A 21,744-nucleotide genomic window follows, 5' to 3' on the forward strand; every position below is an offset into this window, starting at 1 on the left:
CACACATCATATTGTTTTACTTTGTCAGTCTGTTAGCATACATGGGATTACACCAAAATGGTTTAATTTTACAGGCGTTGCCCTATTAGGCTATGTAAAGGAAACTGTTAGTAATTCACAGCTATTTACATTTCACAAGACTCGTGTTCCATTCTAAGAGATCAGGCTCATCAATTATTTGCATTTGGTAACATGTTAATTATACAAATAATTAGCCTTGAGACGAGACATGAACATGAAAGTATAATGAATAGTTTTGCTAATTGCTCTTTTCTGTTATGGACAGTCCTTGATCCAAATTATTAACACCTCCAACGTTCAGCCTGCTAACCTCTAACTTTCACTTCATGGAAAAGTCCAAATCAGTGATGACAATTAGATTTCTCTGTCATGCCAACCCTGACCTGTTGATTGGGACTCTCCAGAGCACTGTGTTGAAAAGCATTGTGGTGGTGGTTGTGGGGCGCGAGGCAATCTGGGCCCCAGGGGCATCACATGATGATAGATGAGTGTTCACAAAGGTGAGTATATGAGTCGACAACAGGTGAGCCAGAGGAGCTGCCATCTCTAGCCTGAGCATTGAGAAACTTCTGCCTTGGACATCATTTGTTGTTGTTCATAGCTTCTTACTTTCTGTTCCCTTGGACAATCCTACAAGCGAGCTGTATTCTTGGCTAGGAATATAAAAATGAATCCGTCATGGATTGTATTCTAATAAGAAAGGCGTAAATGGCCATACAAATCAAAAAGTACTCAGTGCTCTAAAAGTAACAGATATAGTGACACAAAGGATCAGAGGAGAAAATGGATCATGTATAGAAACAGGGAGGCTGGGGCAGAGTGTCTCTTTTGAGTTGATCCTTAAAGGGTAACTAGAAATGGTGGTGGTGGGGGTGGGGGGGTGGGGAGGGCGGGTGCCGAAGTGAGAAAGGCTCAGCACTTTTTCCTTTTCTGGGGGTAGATGTGAATCACTTGCTGTAACAGTAAAGAAGGAAATGTGAAACAGGGGCGGGTACAAGGGGAAAGAGTTCAATGTGGTTGGAATGTAGGAAAATAAAGGAAAAGTTGGGAAACAAGGGTGGGCCCAGGTTGTGAAGGGCCTGGGAACTCCAGGTTAGGAATTCTCTAGAACAATGTCTCTCACAATATGTCCACAGGATGCTCATCGTTTTCATGTAACAAAAGAATCCTGTTGTCAACTGTTGGAGAAACATTGAATAAAACACACAGATTTCTATAACATAGAAGTTTGAGCTTCTAAAATGCTTATATACACTGTAGATTTCCAAGAGGCACTTGCAGTTTGCAAAAATCCCAGACTTATTGATTGTAGAATGCTTTTCTTGGGCACCTCATGAGGTTAACATTCTGCTGGAACTTTATGCAAATCATGATGCCCACAGAGTACACAGGTCAACATTACCTGCTAACTGATCAACTGACAGATCTTCTAGGAGCCTGTACTAGTGTTACAGGAATACAGAGAAGATTCTTTGCCCCCAGAGAAGCCATCAACCCCTTCCCTCCCTCTCTGTTAACCCCTGTGCTCTATTGTTTTAAGCCTCTGTCTTCAGCTCGGTTCAGTTGTACTCCTCTCATTCCTGGAACTCAGATTCATCCCCTGATAAAACCTTGCCTTGTTTCAGAGCTCTGATAGTACCCTGTTTTAAGTCTCCTGTCATCCTGGATCCCAAACATGGTGTCAGCACTCAGCTGCCTGATGCCCCCAACCTGCCTGGGCTCTTTCTTAGCCACTGCTCTGGTTGCCACATTTTTTGAGTGCTTCTGGTCCTCCTGGGAAACCTCAAGCTTTCCCCACTCACAGCCATGGGGTGACTGTGGATCTGGCTTCTGTCACTTGTTCAGAAATGAGGCTCCTGTTTGCTGCATCCTGGGGAGCTGGGCTCATGCATGTCTGAGAAATATCCTTCTGCCATTCCTGGTGGTTGCAGCTTCCAGGTGAGAGTCTATCATTCTGCTTGGAAAAGATGAGCAAGCAACCTCTAAATTTATCATTTGATTATCCCCCCATGGAAGAGAAAAATCTTAGCAGTGACATGTGAGGGCTGTACTCCTTGAGTCGATTGGGCAAAATTAGGTGGGATCACTCAACCGTCTGGAATAAGCAGTGGAATTTCTAAGTGTTTAGAGACTTGAGACTGTCTCTGTTGGGTGTTGAACAAGAAACCAACGGGGGTGAGATTAAATGAGGCTGGCTGAGTGGGCAAAATCTTAGCAGACAAACGTTGCTGAGAATAAGGGCATGACAGGGAGGGAGAGTACAAACTATAGAAGATGGCACTGCCACTATGAACCAGCTGTTGTGACCCAGAAAAAGGACTTGGGATTCATTGCAAGCGTGTGCAGCAAAGACTCTGGGCCCACAGAGGCCTACGTGTTTTGTGAAATTATTAGGAAGAATAAGGAACAAAAACAGAAAATATTACCTTTGTAAGGAATGTGTAGCTCGGGTTGATGCACTTTGAGAAAGGTGACAAGGCATTTCAAGTGGCCCAGGGATTGGACAGGCTTCTGTTTCAGGACAAGGTGGAGGGTACAGGGGATGTGCTACAGTCTAGAAAATTGCTAAAGGTTCAGGTAATAGGAACACAGACCAAAATACACTTATTAGAACTAGGAATTGTCCTGAGACAGTCTCAAGATTTCAAGCAAGTAAAAAAATGGTTACTAAATGTATGGCATTCGTTACCCCCCACAGAGAGGTAGCACAGACTGAAAATAGAAATAGCCTCCAAACTGCTTACATAATATTGTGCCCACTGGAACTACCATATATGACTGAGTGAAATCTGATTGTCATAGATGAAATAGAGAGGCCAGTTGTGTCTTCCTAACACACAGCATTAGCTTAATTCTCAGCATCAGTGGAAAAGATCTTGGGTTAGAATTACACATGCCAATCTTTAAAAAAATAAGGTAAGGTGCCTGCATGATATGTATATTGTCATATTATCAAGTGCCCACCTTTTATTGGATACCAGGCTAGGCACTTTATACATGATCTTTAATCTTTATAATAACACAAGAGGTAATAATTATCCCCATTTCATAGACAAGAAATTGCTCAGATAGGTTAAATAACTCTTCAGGGTCACAGAACCAGTAAAATGGAGGCTCTGTAACACTCTTAATGGTAACATTGGACTTCCCGGGTGGTGCAGTGGTAAAGACTCTGCCTGCCAAAGCAAGAGACACAGGTTTGATCCTGTGTTGAGTTGGGACAATCCCTTGGAGAAGGAAATGGCAACCCACTCCTGTATTCTTGCCTGGAAAATCCCCATGGACAGAGGAGCCTGGTGGGCTATAGCCCATGGGGTCATAGACTTGGACATGACTGAGCAGGCATGTGCGTGCACACACACCCAACCAGCCAACAATCCTCCAAATGATGCTTCTGTCCTTGACTCATGGCTAAATAAAATGACCTCAGTCATTGTAAGATCAGCACATTTGTTCATATTCCTCAAAAGTTCAAAGTACAAGAAAGAACAATTGGGGTCCTGGGGCTGAGACACAAAGGGAAATAGAGCTGGATAGGGGTCAGGGCTTTCACGTGTTCTGACATGTAGTTCTCACAAAACCCATTCTGGAGTTGAGAAGACAGTCTTCTTAGGTCTTTTACTATAGAGGCCCCAGTGCATAGTCAAGGGATTCGTTATGTGAAACCCAATCTGTCTAATGCCAAAGCTGCATCCCTTCTCTCTCTCTTTCCTACAGGGAGGCAACCTCAGAGGTTCCTCCATTGCCACAAACTCCTGGGGGACTTTGCTCTACACATGCCAAGTGAGTGCTGGTAGGGGCAGAGGAGTCCCATGCATACAGAAATTCCAGTTGGAATTGTCTATTTTTCAAAAGTCTTTATGGAATTTGTTACAATATTGCTTCTGTTTTATGTTTTGGTTTAGTGGCCATGAGGCATGTGGGGTCTTAGCTCCCTGACCAGGGATCGAACCCTTGCCCCCTGCATTGGAAGGTGAAGTCTTAACCACTGAACCACCAGAGAAGTCCCTGGAATTGTCTATTGAGTGGATTTTCATCAGTCCCATCTTTACCTTGTCAACATTTTGACAAGTTGTCTTGTCTAGTCGGCTATTGTGTTGGTTTTTAACAAGGCGGTAGATCTTCTGATTTCTCTAAATGTTGAGGTTTCTCAACCTCGGCACACTGGCATTGTGGGTAGGCTACTAATTTGTTGTTGGGGACTGTCCTTTGCCTAAACATCATAGAATGGTTAGCAACATCCCTGGTCTTTACCTGCTAGTTAGCAAAAACATCCCCTTCCCTCACCAGTTATGACAACCAAAAATGTCTGCAGACCTTGCCAAATGTCACCTGAAAGAGAGAGGGGGCAAAATCACCCCTGGTTGAAAACCAAGGCTGTCACTCAAGGGGGCCACATGGCCTCCTTCCTTGCCTTTCTACCAAAAACCCAACAAACCAAATCAGCCCTCCCAGGAATGTCAGCCAAGGAGTGGTGGTCCAGTGAACACCTGTGGGTGAAGCCTGGCTTTTCTGCTTTGGGGGAGGGAATGAAGTACACAGATTGCTGGCCCTGTACTTACTCGATGCCCCCACGAGATATGAAAAATGTAGAGCTTTCAATGTGCAGATGGCTTGCGCTGCTTAATTACCAGCCGAAAGCATGCTAACATTTTCCTCCCTCCCTCTGCCTGCAGCAGCCCGCCAGGAGCAGTGGAGGCATTAACCGCAGGGAGTGGGTGCCCTTTCCCGCATCCTTATCACACACTAATTATTTGATTCTAAAGAGACAAAGTAGAGAGAATGTAACATATGATTCTGATGACAGTTTTTTAACTGTCTGCTGTTCCTAGTGACTAGAGCATAGGAGCTGGTTGCTAAGCAACTGGGAAACTGCAGACTCGTGCACTGGCCATGCTGGTTTCGGAAATGAGCCATAAAAGGAATTCCCCAGTGAGAAGGGATCCCATACCATTGCCTGGTTGCCATGGACACCATATATAAGTGATGGATCCTGGGTTATAGGCCGTGTTTAAGAAAAACTATGTTACCATTGCTTAAGGCTTGAATGGTATGAGACAGGTATGGAAGACATCTTCTACGTTATTCATGCATCCAGCCCCTTCTCACGTGCTCCCCAGAAAGGTCTGAATCTAAGTGGCTGAGACATTCCATCCAATTTCAGCTCTGCTCTTATTTAATATGTTCCAGTCTTTGCTAGCATTTGAAAGGAGTCTGCAATCTGGGGAGCAAGTTTTTAAGCAAGAAAAGATGCCTCGGGTGGCAGACAGGCTGGCTGTCTGTCTATCATCCAACCCTGTTTGGGGGCCACAGAGTGCCTGGATCAGGCACCAGGGCAACTCTCTCTGTTCACAGGTTCTATGGGGATTTTGCAAAACAAGAGATTAGCGGTGAAGAAGACAATAGCCGTGACTCCAAAATGCAACTGGTGCGTCAGGCCGAGTGAGGCACACAGTGGGCCACTGCGATTCTGTCAGAAATTAGAAACAGACCTCGGATACTAGGATGAAAAACCTGAGGCAAATATAAAGATGTGGAGCTTAATGTACAAAGACGTGCATGTTTAACCAGGCTTCCTATGCTGAACAGTTGAATAGACAGGGCTTGCTGCAACTTCACAGGCTACACAGCCTTATGGACAGGAGACTTGGGACACTCACTAGACTCTAAGCCGCAGGCCTCACAGATGGGGAGACTGAGGCCCAACCAGCACAGCAACTTGCTCAGAGAGCACAGGCACTTCTGAGGGGAGGTCTGTAAAGGACAACTGTGCATTTTTAGTTTTACAGCATAACCAACTGCCCCCCAAACTTAGCAGATGAAAACAAACACTTCACTATTATTAAAATAGATAATCAACAAGGACCTACTATATATCATAGGGAACTCTACTCAATATTTTGTAGTAGCCCAAAGGGGCTTCCCAAGTGGTGCTAGTGGTAAAGGACTCACCTGCCAGTACAGGAGACGTAAGAGACATGGGTTCGATCCCTGGATCGGGAAGATCCCCTGGAGGAGGGCATGGCAACCCACTCCAGTTTTCTTGCCTGGAGAATCCTATGGACAGAAGAGCCTGGTGGGCTCTCAAAGGGGTGCAGAGATTTCAATATTGTAAATCAACAGTACTTAAAATTTTTTTTTAATTTATTATGTTACAGTTTCTGTGAGTCAGGAATCCAAGAGCATCTCGACAGGGGGCCTCAGACTTGGGGGTCTCTCACAGGCTACCATCAAGGTATCAGAGGGGCTGCAGGTGTCTCCAGGCTCCACAAGAGGAGGATCACTCATGTGATGGTAAGCCGACCTGAGATCCTCGCTGGCTGTTAGCTGGAGATTTCAGTTCCTTGTTCCGTGGGCCTCTCAGTAGGACAGTTCACAACATGGCAGCTGGCTTTCTCATAGTCAAAGATGGAAGCCACAGCCCCTTTAAACCTAAGCCTACAAATGATGTCCCATCATTTTGGTCATATTTTATTCATTAGAACTGAGTTATTTAATACAAGGTCCATCCTGTACCAAGAGGAAAGAGATTCCATGAGGGCAGGGAGACCAGCTGGGGATCATTGGCTATCACAGAAGCTGCCTACCACCATAACCAAGTATGCTTCCGGGATCCAAGATGGCAGAGGGGGAGAGCCAGGGAGCCTAGGAAAGAGCAGCTAAGAGACGTGATAGATAAATATGAGAAAGAGAAATATAGTAGTGCAGAAGAGGAAGAACCTGGTAGAGTGGGAACAGAGAAATGGTGGAGGAAGGGGAATTAGGGAGTTGGGATGAAGGACATGAGCTATAAGAAGAGAGAAAAAATAGTTCCTGGGTTTTGGCGCCAAAAACAAACAAAAGAAGTGAAAATAGGATGGAGAATGAATGGGGAGTGGAAGTAAGGGAAGGGAGCTGGGAAGCAAAGAGCTCAAGCAGACGGTGTGAGAGCCATGAGAGTCTCAGTCTTCAGATTCCCAGACAGCCTTGCACTGTTCTGAGCAGGTATACCAGAAATAAATGTGGCCCCAAACGTTTACTTCTCCTGAATCCACTGAGAACCTCTGCTGCTTTATTAACTGCATGGGAAGTGAGAAGAGACTGGCTTTCTCTCCCTTCAGCCCAGCTCTTGACTCCCTGTTTGACTTTGGGTTTAGTGACTCAACCACGCTGGAATGCAAGGTCCTTATCAGCAAAATAGGTTGGCTGGATGATCTTTAAAGTTTTTTCTAGCTCTGAAACCTCACAAATTACATATCAGGGACTAGAATGAGGAGTCAGCATAGAAATGGTCCCTGGATCTGATACAGGCTGCCACTTAGGCAGATCTGATGCAGAACTGACCTGGAGTCCATTTTGCCAAATGCCAGTCCATCAGTATGCCTCTTGAGGGAAGTTCAGCTCCACTCATGTGTAGTATCTCTGTGCAATAGAGACTCCATGAGCTTAATTCTCAGCACCAAGATCCTCATCTGATGCTATGTTAGGAACGTAGACTCTTCAACCCTCAAAATAGTAGGAAACCACCCAAGGCATGGTTTGTTCAGCTGCCACAGAGCCATTACGGATAGACAAAGCAGGACTCACCGGGAACGTGAGGCTCCAGGGCCTCCAAGATAATCACTCTCTTCAGTTGTCGGTGTTTGCAGCTGGTACTTACAAACAAAAGGACAGCATCCCATACCTCTGTTGGAGCCTGCCTACTTGGGCAAGTTATAGATGGTCTGCCTGCCACACCATGGTTCATGAGGTACCCAGAGATACGCACACACTTTCAAAAATTGTCTAAGATACATAGAAAACAAACATGGATACCAAGGAGGGGAAAGGGGTGGGATGAACTGGGAGACTGGGATTGACATGTACACATTACTTTGTATAATAGATACTTAACAAGAACCTACTGTATAGCACAGCTTTCCTGGTGGCTCAGCAGGAAACAATCTGCCTGCCAAGGCAGGAGACACAAGGTTCAATCCCTGGGTCAAGAATGATCCCCTGGAGAAGGAAATGGCAACCCATGCCAGTATTCTTACCTGGGAAATCCCATGGACCAAGAAGCCCGGTGGGCCACAGTCCATGGGGTTGCAAAAGAGTTGGACATGACTTAGCAACTAAACAACAACTGAATATAGCATAGGGAACTCTACTCAGTGCTCTGTGGTGATCTTAATGAGAAGGAAATCCAAAAAAAGAGTGAATATAAATATATATAGCTGATTCACTTTGCTGTACAGCAGAAACTAATACAACATTCTAAAGCAACTATACCCCAATAAAAATATATATTTTTTAAGAAAAGCATCTAAGAAGCAAGTCTTTGCTAATCATGGAAATCCACTGATGGTGGAATAAAAACAATCTGGACTATAAAGGCTGCCTATACTTGCTTCTATATCCTCCATCCACTGCAAGTGATGGATGGAGCATTTTGAAAAGCCTTGATGTTAAGCCTTGGTTGTGGCCACTGGTTCCATTTCCTAGTGTTTCTATATAAAGAAAATATTTTGAAGGAAAACTTCACTTTCCTAATAATAAGTTCTAAGAACCTTTTTCTGATTTGCAGAGAATTCAGCTAGAAGACACTTAACGATGAAGAAGAGTGGGTGTAGTAACTCCCAGGCATGACGGAGAAGCTGAATGTAGCAGATGCGCTGGTGTCCTGCCCACAGCCACTTACATTTGGCCTGGCTTCCATTTGCCAGCATTTACCATCCAAGAGCTGCCTTGGATTTCGACAGCCCTGCCTGGGTAGAAGGTAGAGTGCTAGGAAATGATTAAGTATCATCCACTCTCTCCCCCAGAAGCAGCCCTCCACCAGTGACTGAAGGAGTCTGATATAAATAACCCTAGTTCCTCACCCTCACGTGGCACAGATCTGAGGGGTGTCTTTACACTGCTTCCCTAGAGATCCCCAGAAGGACCGAGACCCGCTACCTTGCCTAAGTAGTAACCGGCTCCAAGATGCACCTTGTATTGACTTCCTTCCCTTGCCTGTATCCACTCTCCCTCTCCTACTGGTGTTGGATGGCATCACCGACTCAATGGACATGGATCTGAGCAAACTCTGGGAAACAGTGAAGGACAGGGAACCCTGGCATGCTGCAGCAACAAAGAATCGAACCCAACGAAGCGAATGAACAACAACAACAACTGGTGTTTCCTGGCGTGCCTTCTCTAATAAACCATCTGCCCTTTAACTCTTTTCTCTAGACCTGCTTCTAGGTGAACCCAAATTTCTGCTAGGCAATAGGAAGGAACAGAAAAAAAAAAAAAAAAAAAAAGACGGTTATTTAAGGATTTCTGTAAGCAGTGTGCTGTCCTGGTACATTTATGAGTTTGTTCACAGTGCATTACCCTCCTTTATAGAAATGCTGTAGGACAGGTTAGGGAAAAAGTGCCGCCCACAAGACAGACAGTCAGAAATGAAGCGTCTCTGAAATGGTCAAGGAGGTTGCTAGGAACATTGATGCAATTTACAAAACTTCTGTTGACTCACAACTTTCCTGGTAGGAGCATCCCTGGAGATGCATGTCCACAGAGTCATCCGGGAAAGGCACTGACAGGGGCAGGGTCTTTTCAGAGGAGATGGTGCTGGAGTGTGGTGGTGCCCACACTGGATCATATGATTGCCTCCGGCAGCATCTGGTCCCGAGGCTGCACTACCGCCGAGTAGTGGGGGAAGGGAAAGCTGAGACACCATAACTTGAAGGGCAACTGAATAGGAAGCAGCTTACCGCATGTGGCCTCAATTTTCCTCTAAATGCTCATAATACAACGCTCAAAAATGGCACTCTGAACCCAAATTATGAGATAATTATGTTCAGTCCCAAATTCAACACAATAAAGGTTATTTGCTCACAAGCCCTAGCAACCGTCTCATAAGGGGGAGAAAAACACCGTACAAAAACAAAATGTAAACTCACAAGGCAGTAATAAAATGAGCGCAGAGCTATTCATTTCAAGTCTATTTTGAAAAGCCTTTGATAATACCAGTAATTCCCCGTAAAGCTCCTATTCTCCTGCCACAATTCCCTTCTGGAGATAGAAAAAGGTTTTTCTGTTCTACTGTCATTCCATTTAGGGAGATGAAGTCCACTTTCCTTCCCAGTTTTGTGTTTTTCATTCTTAAATAAAATTAAAGAAATCCCTGACCACTTTCTATCCAGCTAAGCCTACCGCCTAGGCAGGCCTCAGTGGCAGTCTCCATGTGGATCCTTGTTTTGCACAACATTCATCCAATGGTCTTAACAAGGTGCTTAAATGGAGCCTAAGAGCTTTGTCCACAAGTCAAGAACATTTCATTCCCCCAAAAGGTAAAAAAAAATTCAACTAACCATCTGCCGATCTCTAAATATTCTGAATCTTCAGAGCATGCAGGCCTGGAGGTCTTTCATGTCCTGAAGGACACCAGGGAGGCTGAGCAACCCCTCAGGGTACCTACAACAGAGGAAGGAAGAGATAAGGGCTCAAGACACACCTTTGATTGCAAGAACAGAAACCTACTCAAACAAGTTCAAGTAAGAGGGTGATGGCTATATGATCTCATGGACATGGAGACAAAGCTGAGCAATCGAGCCTCAGAGAGGATGGGGACCGGCAGCAGCTTCGGGAGGTGGCGGGGGAGTGAGGTGGTGGGGAAAGGAAAGGCAGGGCTGTGTGCAGGGTGAAAGGGCATGTGGGCACTTAGTCCCTTTAATACAGGAAGACAGAAAAAGAATAGAAGCTGGGGAATTAAATAATAGGAACCAAAGCCAAAAGGAATATATGCATTAACCGAGGAGTGAAGAAATGTCATCAACAAATGCTTCAGCCGGCGGTCAGCACCTCCCTGGCACTAAAGGTCAGCCTGTCCCCTTCAATCAACTAAAACTTGGACTCTGCCTACCTTTAAAGCCCCTTCACAAATATGCATGTACCCACAGTTAAGACTTTCCCCAGTTTGCTACTTGGCGAGACACTGCTTTGGGAAATATCCCCAATGTTCTCCTTTCTTGCTGCAAGTAGTAATAAACCCTCCCTTCTAGGTGTGGGGTGAAGATCAGCTGTCCCTAATGTAGAACCAGCCTTTTCAGTACTACAAATATACTACAAAGACCTCATTTATCCACACTGGTCATTCTGATTTACACAGTTTATATTCTGATCTTTATGGACTAATTTTAAAGAGAGTTATATTCATGGAAAGAATCAGACAATAGCCAGGACACAGAAGCAACCTAAATGTTGACGGATGGATGGATGAAGAAGATGTGGTACATATATATAATGGAATACTGCTCAGCCATAAAAAGAAACAAAATTGGCTCATCTGTAGTGATGTAAATGGACCTAGTGTCTGTCACATAAAGTCAGATAATGAAAAACATATGGTATGTTAATGCTACATATATAGAATCTAGAAAAATGACACAGATGAACCTATTAGCAGGGCAGGAATAGAGATGCAATCATAGAGAATGGACTTGTGAACACAGGGTGGGAAGGGGAAGGTGGGATGGACTGAGAGAGTAACAATAACATTTATACACTACCATGTGTAAAATAGCTAGCTAGTGGGAAGCTGCTGTATAGCACAGGAAGCTCAGCTCATTGCTCTGTGATGATCTAGAGGGGTGGGGTGGGGTGGGATGTGGGGGGTGGGAGGAGAAGAGTACAAGTACAGAAAATGGGAACTGCATTTGAAATTGAGACCAGCAACTTAACCTTTGTGTGTGTAGAAAGTGTTAGTTGCTTAGTCGTGTCTGACTGTTTTCAACCCCATGAACTATAGCCTGCCAGGCTCCATAGGATTCTCCAGGCAAGAATACTGGAGTTGCCATTCCCTTCTCCAGGGGATCTTCCCGACCCAAGGATTGAACCTGGGTCTCCCACATTGCAGGCAGATTCATTACCACCTGAGCCACCAGGGACGCCTGGTTATTGCTATATTAAAACCTTATAGGAAACGCAAACCGAAAAACTACAAGAGATACACACACAAAAAAGGAAAAGCAACTGAAACACAGCAGTAAAGATGGTCATCAAACCACAAGAGAACAGAAAAAAAGAAGGGAAGAAATAAGACCTACAAAAACAAACCCAAAGCAATGAAGAAAATGTGAATAGGAACATATATATTAATAATTACCTTAAATGTAAATGGATTAAATATTCCAACCAAAAACACAGATTGGCTGAATGAATACAAAAACAAGACCCCATATATATGTTGTCTATAAGGGACCCAATTCAGATTAGGGACACATAAAGACTGAAAATGGAATAGGAAAAGGTATTCCATGCAAATGGAAACCAAAAGAAAGCTGGAATAGCAATACTCATATCAGACAAAATAGACTAAAACAAAGACTGTTACAAGAGACAAGGAAGGACACTGCATAATCAATGGATCAATCCAAGAAGATATAACAATTACAAGTATATATGCACCCAGTAAAGGAGTACCTCAAACGCTAACCAAAGCGATATCTGGTTAAGCCAAATGCTAACATCTTAAAAGGGGAAATGGACAGAAACACAATAATAGTGGGAGACTTTAACACCTCACTTCCACCAATGGACAGATCATCCAGACAGAAAATTAATAAGGAAACACAAGCCTTAGTTGACAGATTAGACCAGATCAGATCAGATCAGTCGCTCAGTCGTGTCCGGCTCTTTGCGACCCCATGAATCGCAGCACACCAGGCCTCCCTGTCCCTCACCAACTCCTGGAGTTCACTGACTCACGTCCATCGAGTCAGTGATGCCATCCAGCCATCTCATCCTCTGTCGTCCCCTTCTCCTCCTGCCCCCAATCCCTCCCAGCATCAGAGTCTTTTCCAATGAGTCAACTCTTCGCATGAGGTGGCCAAAGTACTGGAGTTTCAGCTTCAGCATCATTCCTTCCAAAGAAATCCCAGGGCTGATCTCCTTCAGAATGGACTGGTTGGATCTCTGTGCAGTCCAAGGGACTCTCAAGAGTCTTCTTCAACATCACAGTTCAAAAGCATCAATTCTTTGGCGCTCAGCCTTCTTCACAGTCCAACTCTCACATCCATACATGACCACAGGAAAAACCATAGCCTTGACTAGACGAACCTTTGTTGGCAAAGTAATGTCTCTGCTTTTGAATATGCTATCCAGGTTGGTCATAACTTTCCTTCCAAGGAGTAAGCGTCTTTTAATTTCATGGCTGCAGTCACCATCTGTAGTGATTTTGGAGCCCAGAAAAATAAAGTCTGATGCTGTTTCCACTGTTTCCCCATCTATTTCCCATGAAGTGATGGGACTGGATGCCATGATCTTCGTTTTCTGAATGTTGAGCTTTAAGCCAACTTTTTCATTCTCCACTTTCACTTTCATCAAGAGGCTTTTGAGTTCCTCTTCACTTTCTGCTTACTTAATTGATATTGATAAAACATTCCATCTGAAAGCAGAATACACTTTTCTTCTCAAGTACATATGAAACATTCTCCAGGATCACATCTTGGGGCACAAATCAAGCCTCAGTAAGTTAAAGAAAATTGAAATCATATCAAGCATGTTTTCTGAGCACAATGCTATGAGATTAGAAATCAATTACAGTGGAGGGTGGAGGGGGACACAAAACACAGAGGCTTCTCTGGTGGCTCATATGGTAAAGAATCGGCCTACAGTGTAGAAGACCTGGGTTCAATCCCTGGGTCAGGAAGATCCCCTGGAGAAGGGACTGGCTACCCACTCCAGTATTCTTGCCTGGAGAATCCCATGGACAGAGGAGCCTGGCGGGCTACAGTCCTTGGGGTCGCAAAGAGTAGGACATGACTGAGTGACTAACACTTTCACTTTTCATGGAGACTAAACAATATGTTACTAAACGATCAATGGATCACTGAAGATAACAAAAAGGAAATTAAAAAAAAAAAACCTAGAGACAAATGACAACAAAAACATGACAATCCAAAACCTCTGGGACACAGCAAAAGCAGTTCTTAAGAGGGAAGTTTATAGCAATACAATTTTATATTGGGAAAAAAGAAAAATCTCAAACAATCTAGCTTTATACCTAAGCAGCTATAGAGAGACAAACAAAACCCAAAGTTAGTAGAAGGAAAGAAATCATAAAGATCAGAGCAGAAGTAAATGAAGGAGATGGAGAAAACAATAGAAAAGATCAAAGAAACTAAAAGCTGATTCTTTGAAAAGACAAAATTGATAAACCTTTATCCAGACTCATCAAGAATAAAAGGGAGAGGACTCAAATCCATAAAATTAGAAAAGAAAAAGAAGTTACAACTGACGCCACAGAAACAAAAGATCATAAGAGACTACTTCAAGCAAGTATATGCCAATAAAATGGACAACCTAGAAGAAATGCACAAATTCTTAAAAAGGTACCCCCTTCCAAAACTGAACCAGGAGGAAATAGAAAATAAAAACAGGTCAAGCACAAGTACTGAAATTGAATCCGTGATTAAAAAAAACTTCCAACAAACAAAAATCCAGTACCAGATAGCTTCACAGGGGAATTCTATCACATTTAGAGTTAATACCTATCTTTCTGAAACTCTTCCAAAAAACTGCAGAGGCAAGAGCACTCCCAAGTTCATTCTACAAGGCCACCATCATCCTGATACCAAAACCAAAGATATCACAAAAAAAGAAAATTACAGGCAAATATCACTGATGAACATAGACACAAAGATCCTTAACAAAAGACTAGCAAACAGAATCCAACAATACATTAAAAGCATCATACATCATGATCCAGTGGAATTTATCCCAGGGATGCGATGATTCTTCAGTATAATAAATCAATCAATTTGATACACCACATTAACAAACTGAAGAATAAAAACCATATGATCATCTCAATAGATGCAGAAAAAGCTTTTGACAAAATTCAACACTCATTTATGGTAAAAACTCTATAGAAAGTAGGTATAGAGGGAACCTATAAGGTTCAACACAATAAGGGCCATATACAACAAATCCGCAGCAAACATCATTCTCGGCAGTGAAAACCTGAAAGCATTTCCTCTAAGATCAGGAACAGACAAGATGTCTACTCTCACTACTTTTATTCAACATAGTTTTGGAAGTTCTAGCCATGGCAACCTAAGAAGAGAAAGAAATCAAAGGAATCTAAATTGGAAAAGAAGTAAGACTGTCACTGTTTGCAGATGACATGATACTGTGTGCAGAAAATCCTAAAGATGCCACCAGAAAACTACTAGAGCTCATCAACGAATATGGTGAAGTTGCAGAATACAAAATCAATACACAGACATCTCTTGCATTTCTATACACTAACAATGAAAGATCGGAAAGAGAAATTAAGGAAACAATCCCATTTTCCATCACATCAAAAAGAATAAAATACCTAGGAATAAACCTATAAGTTATTGATGAAAGAAATCAAAGATGATACAACCTGAGAGATATACCCTGCTCTTAGATGGGAAGAATCAATATGGCGAAAATAACAATACTGCCCAAAACAATATACAGATTCAGTGAAATCCCTAGCAAAAAATATCAGTGGCATTTGTTTTACAGAATGGATGCTGTAAACAAAAAGCCCACAAAATGGGAGAAAATATTTGCAAATGAAGTGACTGACAAGGGATTAATCTCCAAAATATACAAACAGCTCATGAAGCTTAATTAAAAAAAAAAGAAAGAAAGAAAATGGGTGGGGGACTTCCCTGATGATCCAGTGGTTAAGAATCCACCTTGCAGTGAAGGGGACTTGGGTTCCATCCCTGGTCTGGGAACTAAGATCCCACATGCCTTGGGGCAACTAGGCTCATGTGCCACAATTAGAAAGTCCGTGTACCACAACAAAGATCTCATGTGCCACAACTAAGACCTGATGTAGTCAAATAAATATTTTTTAATTGATTAAAAAATGGGCAAAACATCTAAGTAGACATTTCTCCAAAAAAGACATATGGGTGGCCAAAAAGCACATGAAAAGATGTTCATCATGACTAATTATTAGAGAAATGCAAAACAAAAGTGCAACGAGGTATCACCACAGCACTCAGAATGGCTCTCATCAAGAAGTCTGCAAACAACAAATTCAAAGAGAGTGTGGAAAAGGAACCCTTCTACATTGTTGTTGGGAATGTAAATAGGTACAGCCACTATGAAGAACAGTACAGAGATTCCTTAAAAAACCAAAAATAGAGCTACTATATGATCCAGCAATCCCACTCCTGGGCATACATCCAGAGAAAACCATAATTTGAAAAGATACACGCACTCCATTGTGATTGTAGCACTGTTTACCATAGCCAAGACATGGGCGGAGCAGCCTGGTGGGCTGCAGTCCATGGGGCTGCGAAGAGTCGGACACGACTGAGCGACTTCACTTTCACTTTTCACTTTCATGCATTGGAGAAGGAAATGGCAACCCACTCCAGTGTTCTTGCCTGGAGAGTCCCATGAACAGAGGAGCCTGGTGGGCTGCAGTCCATGGGGTCTCGAAGAGTCGGACACGACTGAGCGACTTCACTTTCCTGCACTGGAGAAGGAAATGGCAACCCACTCCAGTGTTCTTGCCTGGAGAATCCCAGGGACGGGGGAGCCTGGTGGGCTACCGTCTATGGGGTCGCACAGAGTCGGACACGACTGAAGCGACTTAGCAGCAGCAGAAAAATGGTACAAATGAACATATTTACAAAATCAAAATAGAATCGCGAGTGTGGAAAACAAACTTATGGTTACCAGGGCAGGAGGTAAAAGAGTGGAAGATAAACTGGGAGATTGGGATTGATATATACATACTACTATATATAAAATAGATATCTAAAAGAACTTACTGTATAGCACAAGGAACTCTACTCAATACTCTGTAATGACCTACATGGGAAAAGAATCTTGAAAAGAGTGAATATATGTGTATGTATAACTGATGAACTTTGTGGTACACCAGAAACAACACAATATTGAAAATCAACTCTACTCCAATGAAAATTTTTTTTTAAAAAGAAGACAAGACTATTATCTCCTTCAACACAGGTTCTTTAAACCCCTTCCAGCTCCCTGATCAGAGCCTTTGTCCACCCCTCATCTGTTACTCCTCCCAATCTTTCTGTCTAATTCTTCCCCATGCTTTTCTACTACTCATTTCATAACCATACTCTGTTGTCCCATCGCATGTGATCTCTTTGAAACCTCTGCAGCCTTTGTGTATTCCAGTGTGATGGAAGTTATCACTGGAGGTTCGGTGATGCCTTTAAGATATCCTGAGTTAACTGATGCCTTGAACATGCCCCAGGGAAGACCCTGAATACCGAAAATCTTCCTGATCTGCTTGGCACCCTCACCTCTTTTGCTACACAGACACTTACTCTGCTCTCATTTCTGGTTTCATTTGGGACTTCACACTTCTGATTCCAACCATAAGAGTTCTCCATGGTTTTTGATCAGACTGGAGAGTGTGTGCAGGCACAGACGTACCAAAGAGGAAACAGTAACTCTGATGATCCTGCCTCCATTCCTTCTTTTGCCTTCCTGTCCTCAGCTGCCTCTGAAACATCCAGGTGTGAGACTGCTACATACCACTCAGGTGCTGAGGGGCTCACACAGCTCCATCAGCCCTGTCCCTGGAGAGAGGCCTGGCCAAGGTCAGGCTGAGCCTGGTGCCTGTGGAGATGCTTTGAGGTTGACGGTACAGGCGGGTGTATCCTGCTGGAAAGCCTGTCCCTGGAGATTTGGGTCCTGCAGCTCCTGCCTTCATTTCCTCTGCCCTGATTCTGATGGTGACAAGGGATCAAATGTACCGCTGGCGTCACTGCTTGCCGATTACCCAAGAGTCCTCACAAGACACCTCTGGCCCACAGCCCAAGTTCCATGAGGGTAGTAATAAACTCTCACTGCTTTGGAAGTGTAGCACTCAGCGCTGATCCTGGCCAAAAGCAGCTGATTCTTATCAGAGGCTGAAGGACTAGTTTTACTAGAGTTCCCATGCCCAAACTTGAAAAGCAAGTTCAGCTGCCCCTTTACTCCACTCACTCGGGGTTCCATCCTATGCTTTAAAAAAAGGCCAAATGCGCTAGCTCTCTAATGACTCTTGAGATCACCATGTGGCCCAGTGACCACTGGCTGCAGGTCACTGAAGCTGACCAACTGTGCTGGTTTGCCTGGGACTGAGGGGTCACCTGGGACTTTGGCGTATTTGATGCTAAAAGTGGGAAAGTCCCAAGCCACCCAGGACAAGTTGATCAGTTTTTCAGAACTCTTGGTGTCAGAACCCTCACATGTGCACAGGATAGAGTGTTTCCCTGGAGACTTGGATGGGAAGGAGCAAGAAGAACAGGAATTTTCGTCATCACCACGTAACTGGACTGTATTCTAAGTCTTGTCAAAATGGGATGTTGATGGTTATTTGTAGGTTGAGGACTGTATCACTCGTCCAGAATTGGGCCAGGCCCTGGAACACCCAAACCTTCCTTCCCTCCACCATCCACTCCTTCTGCAAGGTCACCAGGGAACCTCTACTCACTGAGGACAAAGTGCAGCAAAAGGATACTTACTCTGACACTTTGGCCCCAACCCTTACTGTCAAACTCCAGTGAGTTGGCCAAAATCATTCATAGAGCTGAATCAGAAGCAAAGCACATATCCAGTCCTGAAGGCCAACTCATGCCAATGTGAGGACAAGCCATGCCAGCAAAGTCCCCTTTGAGCAGAGCAAAGAAGAAGGCATGGGTACATGGGCAAGAGTATTTGCCCCAGTGGCCAAAGTCAGGTGGGTCTCCTAGCCAGGGCATGCGGAATATCAGTTGAGCCTGAAACCCAGACCCCTCCTACCCCTCAACCCCTTGCAAGCACTGCCATCCAAACTCAGGCAGTGGCTGGGTCTTCAGGCCATGCCTTATTTTCCTGGAATCCTCACATGCAAAGGATACAGAGAGACTCTCCATGTGCTCTGGGGCCTTTAGCTATTTTAAAAGTTCTATGTCTATAGCCCATTAAAATGCCCTGATTGACCAATTTATTTAGCTTGCCTCCTTTGGGGGGAGCCAAGTTTCCTCTGCTTTGGAAACCATTACTGTGTACGTATAAGTATGTAAGTATTCATACTTACATACTGGTGGTTAAGAGTCCCAAACTCTGGTGTTTCTAAAGGTATCTGTTAAAAAAAATAAATAAAGGTATCTGTTATATGAGAAAAGAATCTTAAAAAAATGAGTATGTATAACTGATTCACTTTGCTATACTCCTGAAACTAATACAATATTGTAAACCAACCATATTCCAATTAAAAATAATTTTTAAAAAGATATCTTTGATTCAAACAATAAATGCTGGAGAGATTTGGAGAGAAGGGAACCCTCCTACCCTGTTAGTGGGAATGTAAACTGGTACAGCCACTATGGAGAACAGTACAGAGGTTCCTTAAAAAACTAAAAATAGAGCTACCATATGACACTGCAGTCCACTCCTAGGTATTTATATATGGAGAAAAACATGATCCAAAAGGATACATGCAGCCCAGTGTTCATTGCAGCATTGTTTTCAATGGCCGAGATATGGAAGCAACCTAAGTCCATTAACAGTGGAATGGATAAAGAAGATGTGGTACACATATCCAGTGGAATATTATTCAGCCATTAAAAAGATGAAATAATGCCATTTGCAGCAATGCGGATGGACCTAGAGATTGTTATATTGAGTGAAGTAAGTCAGACAGAGAAGGAGAAATATTGTATAACATCCTTTCTATGTGGAATCTAAAAAGAAATGATACAAATGAACTTACAAAACAGAAAGAGACTCATAGACTTAGAGAAGGAACTTACAGTTGCAGGGGGAATGATGCGAGGGAGGGATAATTACAGGGTTTGGCATGGACATGTAAACACTGATAGATTTAAAATGGATAGCCAACAAGGACCTATGTACAGAACAGGGAGCTCTGCTCAATGTTATGTGGCAGCCTAGATGGGAAGGAAGTTTGGGGGAGAATGGATACATGTGTATGTGTGGCTGAGTCCCCATCGCTGTTCTCCTGAAACTATCACAACATTCTTAATCGGCTAGACCCCAATACAAAGTAAAAAGTTTAAAAAATAAATATCTGTGATTGGCTTAAGATGAAACTTCAGCTTCTCAGTTTCCTCACCTATAAACTTGACAGAACTAAATTTGGGGCATTGAGATTTCTTCTCACTTTATGATTCATCTCTCTCTCCCTCTTTCTTCTCTTTCTCTCTCCCTCCCTCTTTCTTCTCTCTCTCTCTCTCTCTCTCTCTCTCTCTCACATACACACACATTCTGCTTTATTTCTGGATATTAACTCCAAATGTCATACCAAACTATATTAGCCTGAGGCAAAAAAGAAAAAATCAGTAGAACTTGTCCTCTGTTTAAATATTGATATTTTGTTCATGGGGTTTTTGCATTAATTTTAATGCACTATTTAAAATCTTGACTTAGCTGGATTTTTGGTGCCCCCTTAAATGATGTGCCCAAGGCAAGCACCTCACTTGCCTTGCCCTACTTCCAATCCTGTTAGCCCCTCTCTCCCTCTGGGTGATGAGGGAAGGGAGACTCCACAGATGGGCAGAAAGAAGAGACTAATGTGATTCATTCTATGAAGTTAGCCAGAGCCAGCTGTAGTGGTTATTTTATTATAGATAACCCACTCTGCTGGCTCAGACAGTAAACAATCTGCTTGCCAAAGCAAGAGATGCGGATTTGATCCGTTGGTCAGGAAGATCCCCTGGAGAAGGGAATGATGACCCACTCCAGTATTTCTGCCTGGAGAATCCCATGGACAGAGGAGCCTGGTGGGCTACAGTCCATGTGATCGCAGAGTCAGACACGATTGAGTGACCAACACTTTCACTTTTTCACTTTCAACCCACCTATAATTTCTAGTTTTTATTTTAGTTCCCCCAGACTAACAATTCTTTGAGTATGGGGACCCTCATATCTTTTTTTTTTTTTTCGTTCTTGGCCTTTACACATCAAATGCCCAGCACAGTTAAGCACTGAATTATTAGAACAAAATGACAAGATACACAATGAATTCTAGATTTCACACCCACCCTTCTCTTGACCTTCCAGAAGACACCTATCTGTCGTTTAAATTATTTTTAAGTTCAGATGATAAAAACACAAGTAGCTAGAAAACCAGAAAGGTAAAACTGTGGCTTTGGTGCAATGTCATCAGACAACAAGGAAGAAATCTGGGGTTTGTTCCTTGCTTTTTTCCTCTTCTAGAGTCAAGATGAGCAGAAGCGGACTTTCCTGGTGGTCCAGTGGCTAAGACTTCATGCTCCTGATGCAGGGAACTCAGGTTTGATCCCTGGTCAGGGCACCGGATCCCACATGCCGCAGCTAAAGATTCTGCATGCCACAACGAAATCTCGCTACCCCCAATGAAGATGGAAGATCTTGCATGCCACAACTAAGACCCAGCGCAACCAAATAAGTAAACTTTTAGGTTTTTTTCTTTTTAAGAGGAGCAGAGGGAGGTAAGATGCAGACAAACAAGCTTCATGGAACCAACAGGATTCCCAAAGTCTGAGGAAGGTCACCATTCTTTGACCTAACAAACCAAAGGATGCATATTACCCACTGGCTTGGGACAGGATTTGCAGGAAAACCTTCTGACTCCATTCATCTAATCTTGGCATGGAGCATAAAGGACTTAATATTGAAATGGGATCTGAGGTGGGAGGGAGGGGGTATATGTGTAATTACAGCTGATTCACTTTGTTTTACAGCAGAAACTAACACATTGTAAAGGAATTATACAATTTT

General features: G+C 43.3%; 2 long non-coding RNA genes across 3 annotated transcripts in view; both read right to left on the reverse strand.

The window, feature by feature from the left end:
* Window positions 1-537: 537 nt before the first annotated feature.
* LOC112583651 lies at window positions 538-6,032 on the reverse strand. 2 transcript variants are annotated; one of them, XR_006549405.1, is made up of 3 exons: window positions 5,974-6,032; window positions 2,448-2,586; window positions 538-674 (listed from the first exon to the last, which is right to left on the reverse strand). It is a non-coding gene; the product is annotated as an uncharacterized LOC112583651 (long non-coding RNA). The 2 variants fall into 2 exon arrangements; XR_006549406.1 differs by lacking the exon at window positions 5,974-6,032 and adding an exon at window positions 4,276-4,671.
* Window positions 6,033-10,302: 4,270 nt separating this feature from the next.
* LOC123327560 overlaps window positions 10,303-21,744 on the reverse strand; it is an 82,539-nt gene continuing 71,097 nt past the window's right edge. The window contains exon 3 of the long non-coding RNA XR_006549403.1: window positions 10,303-10,440. This is a non-coding gene — a long non-coding RNA (uncharacterized LOC123327560). The remainder of the gene's footprint in view (window positions 10,441-21,744) is intronic.

This window comes from Bubalus bubalis, chromosome 3 (genome assembly GCF_019923935.1).
Source record: "Bubalus bubalis isolate 160015118507 breed Murrah chromosome 3, NDDB_SH_1, whole genome shotgun sequence".
In the NCBI taxonomy this organism is placed as follows: domain Eukaryota; kingdom Metazoa; phylum Chordata; class Mammalia; order Artiodactyla; family Bovidae; genus Bubalus; species Bubalus bubalis.